The sequence below is a fragment of the Lissotriton vulgaris genome, chromosome 2_1, assembly GCF_964263255.1.
Source record: "Lissotriton vulgaris chromosome 2_1, aLisVul1.2, whole genome shotgun sequence".
In the NCBI taxonomy this organism is placed as follows: Eukaryota; Metazoa; Chordata; class Amphibia; order Caudata; family Salamandridae; genus Lissotriton; species Lissotriton vulgaris.
In genome coordinates this window covers 23,691,674-23,697,673 of record NC_141687.1, presented here as the reverse complement: position 1 = coordinate 23,697,673, position 6,000 = coordinate 23,691,674, and the positions used below count along the sequence as shown (strand labels likewise).

Below are 6,000 nucleotides of genomic sequence, written 5' to 3'. Positions count from 1 at the left end.
TTAATGTTTAAAATGACAGCAGTTTCCTTCTCCACAAACTGTCGAGGTCTGAGCTCAGTCGCGTGTTTGTCACACCCTGCTCGGGCTCGTCTACGATCTCCTGATGGTGTTTGCCCAGGGTAGGTTCCTTGTAATAGATTGATAATAAGTTACTGGGGCTCTGCTCGGTACCAGAGCAGAGAGCAGCAATAAACGCCCTTTGCCCTGAACCTCACTTTCACTTTCACTTCTGTGAGGGGCTTTAAACCTTCCCTGGAGCTCATAAGCAGACACTCGACGCGCAGCGCTGCACTCAGGGCTTCCAGGCTCTAGTACTCGAGCCCAGCGCTGCACTCACGACTTCGAGGCACTAGGACTCGACGCGCAGCGCTGCACTCACGGCTTCCAGGCTCTAGGACTCGAGCCCAGCGCTGCACTCACGGCTTCCAGGCACTAGGACACCAACTCCGCTGCAGCAGGTGAGTAGCGCTGAGAGGCGGCCTGAGTGGATAGCGCTCACGTGTCCCTCCCAACTCCTAGCGCTGCCTCCAGTCACTGTACTGTCTGTGGGGCCCTGCTTTCTGTCCTCGCACACAGGTATGCTGTGTGTTTACTTTGTGCAGCGCCCACCGCCCTTGCGTTTCCATTCTCTCTAGGCGCCCTCTCTTGTGGCTCTGGGACGCCCCCCACTGCAGAGGTGCGTGTTGTGAAGTCAGCATACCAGCAGTTGGGTGTGGGCGGAGCTAGGGGGTCAGAGGAAGAGGAGGAGCGGACTTAGGAAGTGGGCAGTTAGAGCAGGGACAATGCAGGGATAAGACGTGGTGAATAAAGCTCCAGTTGACATGAGTACTTGTGTCTGTGTTTCTTGTAGCAGGATGCTACAACTGGCGACGAGGGTGGGATCAGCAAAACCCACAGACCCCAGCACCTTGTGAGAATACCCTGTCCCGAGCAGCAGCCTAAATCGAGCTGTCGAGTGTGACTGAACTGCTGCTTCGACTGAAGAGGCCATCAGCAGGCAACTCGACCCCTCTGCAGATCGTGAGGGAACTGAGAGGAGAGACTGAAAAGAGCGCTGAAACGCTCGGTGCCGGAGAAGAGCCCTTCGCGCTCAAACGTGAAGCGCGCCGGCGATGTGTGCAGTGAGTGGCCCTCATAAAGACAGGAGTCGGGAGCCCACTCCGACCCTGCTAGACCCCAGAGACCTGGAATAGGTGCCCAGCGGTGGGAGAATCGATCCCTGAAGGACCGGCTGAGGAGCGCGAATGAGCGCCGGAGAACTGGGGCCTGAATGCCCGTGATCGGAAGGAGAAAAACCCTCACGCCCGATGCGTGTAATTTGGGAGGGTGTCGGAGTTGAGAAGCGCGAAGAGCGCTGAGTAAGGCGGGAGCCCACCCCGGCGGCAGAAGTCAAGGAAAGCTGCCCTACCTGAAGTAGTGACTCCAGCGGTGGATCCTGGCTGCAACCGGTAAGTGGAAGCACTGAGAAATGCAGTAACTCCGGTGAAGAAACGAAAAAACGGCCGAAATCCCGTTGAAAACGAGATTCTCGCGCGGCCATCTTAGAGTCAGGCAGCTGGAAGGACATCCCTGTGAAATCTAGCGGCGGCCATCTTTAAGTCAGGCGAACAGTGGGAATAAGCATTGGCAAAGGACAAACATTGGCAAAGACCAAACAGCCAGTGGCAAAGGCAACAGACATCCAAACAAGCACTGGCGACTACAAGAAACAAGCATTGGCAAAACAAACAAGCACTGGCGACTACAAGAAACAAGCATTGGCAAAACAAACAAACACTGGCGACTACAAGAGACAAACTTTGACAAAATAAATAAGCACTGGCGACTACAAGAAACAAGCATTGGCAAAATAAACAAACATTGATACATGCCAGTAAACAAGCATTGATACATGCAAATCAACGAGCATTGGTGCATGCAGAGGCAAGTGAAGCCAGCATTAGTGACTAGCAAAACAAACATTGACACATGCAAACAAACATTGGCAAATGCAAGTAAAGAATAAACAGACATTGGCGACTGTAAGTGAAGCAAGCATTGGTGACGGCAACAGTACAAACATTGACGCATGCAAACAAGCGTTGGTGCATGCAAGTGAATATTAATAAAGTGCCGAAAAGACGACAAACCAGCCCATGCAAATGCAAGAAGCAATCTAAGAAGACGAGCATTGGTGAAGGAAAGTCACCAAGCAGTGGTGCCTGTGAGGGCAAGCATTAGCCCAGAGCGAACAAACATTGATACATGCAAACAAACAAGCACTGACACGTGCAAATCAACAAACGGAAGCAAGCGTTGACAGTGACCAAACTAACACTGGGGAAGACAAGTAAACAAGCACTGGTGCAGGCAAACAATCACGTGTTGGTGCGTACAAGTCAACAAGCCTTGGTATGTGCCACTAAACAAACGCTGGTAAATGCAAAAGCAGTAAGCGAGGACAACGACACGTGGACAACATTGCACGAATCTTGGCAACCAACCAGAATAAGCACATGCTAACGCGAGAGTGTATCAATCAACAAGCACGAGCAACCACAAGAGTGACTCAACGAACAAGCAGCGACAAAACTAAGGTCAGCACGGGTGGAAACGCAAACAGGGGGATACGCAAGTGACTGTGCAGTGGCGAATGTCAGGAAGTAACGCGCGTCTGTCAAATAGAGGAGGCCACAAACAAATATAAACCACGACAAGGCATAAGTAATTACTCCCGAATCAGCAACGAGCACGAGCCAATGCGCATGTGGGGTAGCCAATGACCGCACACAACAAGCAAGGGAAATCCAACATTGTCACCAACAATGGACAAGTTCAGGAATGTAACATCGACCGAATACTGAAGGACTAGTGAGCAAGCTCATGCTAAAACGGAAACGGAAGCACCTGAAATCCAAGGAAACATGGACAGCACACGGTCCCGCGTCTACGACCGGTCCGGCCTTCTTTCTCTCAGGGCGGGAGGAGACGTAACTCAATGCTTCAATCCACATCTTGAAGTATCGCCCCCAGTGGCACAGAGTGACGATTGGATTCAGGACCTCAAACGGCACTGGTGGCTGGAAGCATTGGACGATTTCTTGAAAGCCAACGGTGAGCAAAGGGAAAGAAAATGTCTACTGTTACTCCTCCGTCTGGTGGGTCCCGGGGGCCGATGCCCAATTAGAACATTTTCCAAGGAAGAAGCAGACACTTATGACAAACTCCAAGAGGAACTCCATGCCCATCTCAATGCACAGGCAGAGGTAGATCACAATCGCATGGTCTTCAACACGGCACGGCAGGAACCAGGCGAACCATTGCCACATTTCATCATTCGGTTGCAAAGTCTGGTTCAAGGCTGTCATTTCAACACGTTTACGAATGAGGATGCTGTTCGGCTCAGAATAATCGAAGGCTGTGAAAACCCCGAAACAAGCCGCAAGATACTTAGAGGACATTGGTCGCTAAAAGAAATTGTCAAGAAAGCTGAAATTGGGATGCACGTCCAGACAAGAGGCAAATGGAGGGATGTGCATCTGAGTACAAAACTTCGAAATACCTGGGAAGAGAGAACCCAGAATTCCAACAACCACAAAAAGAGAGAGAGAGAAGGCAGGCCAGAGAAAAGACAAAAAAGACAGCAGAGGAGGCACAGTAACATGGAATGCTCAGAGTCAGACTACTCAGCGTCTGGCGACTCGGAGAGAACCAAAGAATACTCGGAGTCACCCCGGAATCATCCATCCTCTAGGAGTCCCTCAAGAAGTCAGTCACCGCACAACACACGTCACTCTGACAAAGAGGGAGCGTCCAGTGGGACAGACTGCACTCCTGGGCAAAACGACATTCTGCACAACCAGTGGGGGAGAGAGACAAACAATAGGAGGAGCGGCAGTGATCAAGACAGGAAATCGACGTTGGAACATCAATCACCAAGGGGCAAAGATAAGCCCGAGGAAACAGCTAGCAGAAGGATGCACCCCCCACCGATCAGAGACACTAGATCACCAAACAAATGGAGAGGAAAAGACCCACACAGTCATGGGCCTCAAAGCATCCCTGGGCCCCGCGACAACATAGAAACAGAGCGTGGATGGGTAACATCAGACGAGGAGAACGAAGAGGCAACCGCCTGGGATCACGCGCAAGGAACAAGCGCGGAATCCTCAAACAATCTCCCAAATGAGACAACCGTGAAAATGTTACGACACAGACACACGAAGAAGCCTTGCAAAGACAATTCCGAGACGGAAAGCAGCTCGTCACGGACTACCCGGTTCCGAAGACCACCGGGTAAGACATTCCCAAAGGAGCACTCACAGGGGAGACTAACGGAGCACCCCTCTGATTCAGAGAGCATGTCGGTCCGATCCTTTGAATCAGGAGAATCGTGGTCCCGACAACGACCACACGCAACAGTTTTAAAGAAACATTCTCAGCGGGAAGTGAGTGAGGACCCCTCTGACTTAGATAACATCTCGGTCCGATCCGTTGAGTCGACAGAATCGTGGTCCCGACAACGGCCATGGCGCCAAGCACCTGAACACATCAGCGAACCAAGGGACGCTTTTCCCGTTCAGAACAACGTGTCTAGCCCTAATGACAATGCACACTCGATTACTCCACCAGACAACCTGCCACATCGAGCACAGGTGCCTTACGACGCAAAGACTACACCGTCACCCCGGGTAGGGGCAGAAAGACTGACTCGAAGGTCCTGGTCCTGGTCCCACAAAGGGGAAACAGATATCGTGGCCAGTAGCACTCAAGACAGAGAGGGTGATCCGTTTCTCTACAGCGGTCCAGAGACTCGTCTTGTGTGTTTTATGTCTGTCTGGGGGTCGCTGTACAGTCTTCAGAAGAACTCATGTCACAACACGCGACACATAACAGACAGAAAGGGTGCGTGGGTCGGTGCTGTGGTATCCGGCAGTCCCTTCAGGCCCGGCTTCCAGAGCTGCCACACGTCTTGGTGGCAGCCCACGACATGTTGAGATGTTTTACAATGATCACTGGGAGAACAAGTAGCGTGCTATTGAGCCGCACCACAAATGGGTCCGGTTTTTGTGCACACACTGGTGCAACCCCTCCTAACAAGCTCACGCCTGGCTTCGAGGAGCCTCAGTTTCACTACAAGCCCCGGGCAGGGGTTCTGAGGCTGGGGTCTGTTTTATAAGTGATCGGGCGCCTGCAGAGATTTTCAAGCTTTGTCAAAGAGTCGTATTAAAGACAGTACTGGGCAGTAACACTTTATCTGTCCATTCTCCAAATAGAATATATTTGCTGAAAGATTGGACAATAACTTTGACAGTCTTTCCATTCGCTCCCATGGTTATCTCTTCCCCCAGTACAAGTCTCGCCTCTCTCCACATCCTCCCCCACCCGCTCGCGCCCTCTTTCAAGCCCTCTTTCCTACCCTCTACCACTATGTGTTTCTCCTACTCATTTCTGCCAGCACGTTAGATCTAATTTTGTCTTTCCACTTTATTTCTCCCACTAACACATCCCTCCCCACGCTGGCTCTCTTGCTATTTCTCAATTACTCACTTCACGTAACTGACCTATCTCATTTTTATCCATTTCCCTTTTAATTCTTCCAAACTCCTAACACTTTATTTTCCCACCCTCCTTATCTTATTCGTTCTCTCTCCAAATCTCCCCTGCTCACTCCCTTCCCATCCACGGTGACTCTCTTGTCACTTAGCAATCTGAGGTTGTCTCTGAACCTCGGGGCGTCTCAGTACTGGCCACGCGGCATCATGACCTATTGTACCCGAGTGCACCATTGTGCAGCATGTTGCAAATCATGAAAAATACAATGTGTACTTCACCACCTCAGCAGTTTGTTTTAAAGCGGCTGTCCGTGTGACTTTCACATGTAATGCTTTTTTTATATTCCCCACTTCTTCATAAAATTGCTTACACACAGAAAGGGTGCGTGGGTCGGTGCGGGGGTATCCCGCAGTCCCTTCAGGCCCGGCTCCCAGAGCTGCCACTCGTCTTGGTATTAGCCCACGG

General features: G+C 51.2%; 1 protein-coding gene across 1 annotated transcript in view; it reads left to right on the top strand.

Annotated features, from left to right (window-relative positions):
* Positions 1–271: 271 nt before the first annotated feature.
* The window catches only part of LOC147729485 (apolipoprotein L6-like), a 361,042-nt gene continuing 355,313 nt past the window's right edge, over positions 272–6,000 (top strand). Inside the window, exon 1 of the mRNA XM_086954354.1 lies at positions 272–458. The gene's annotated coding sequence lies outside the window, so the exon portion shown is untranslated. The remainder of the gene's footprint in view (positions 459–6,000) is intronic.